This window comes from Sorex araneus, chromosome X (assembly GCF_027595985.1).
Source record: "Sorex araneus isolate mSorAra2 chromosome X, mSorAra2.pri, whole genome shotgun sequence".
In the NCBI taxonomy this organism is placed as follows: Eukaryota; Metazoa; Chordata; class Mammalia; order Eulipotyphla; family Soricidae; genus Sorex; species Sorex araneus.
In genome coordinates this window covers 80,533,346-80,533,881 of record NC_073313.1, presented here as the reverse complement: position 1 = coordinate 80,533,881, position 536 = coordinate 80,533,346, and positions in this window count along the sequence as shown.

Here is a 536-nt window from a genome sequence, read left to right as displayed (position 1 = left end):
TGCTGCAGATTTTATCTTTTCAAAATAGTGTGATGTGACTATTAGGTGGAATGTTTATAAAAACTGTGCAGGTATTATAAAAACATCCAGGGTGCATTGATTTTGCATAGCAATGATTATCTGGTGAAATATGGTAGTGGTACTATAAGTGATTGGGATGTAGTGACCTATACTTTGAAGAGACAGGAAATTATACCCCTATGCTGTATATAATTGTGTAAGTTAAGATTTCAGTTATTAAAAATTACAATAATACAGTATAAATGAAATCAACTTCCTTGGTAAATTAAGAAATTAAGACATTTTAGCTTTCTCATTTCAATCATGTTCCCCAAGAAATAGGGGTAGAAAACAGCTTAAGGAAATGGATTAACAGCTGAGTCCCTCACAGGTAACTCAGATAAAATGTCTCAATTATAGTGAAACTTGGCGCTCCATTTTCTTTTATTTTTTAATTAGTTCTGATCTTTACAATGTGTTATCACACATGTGTGTGTACATTTCCACATACACACACAGAGGACTTGAGATGGATA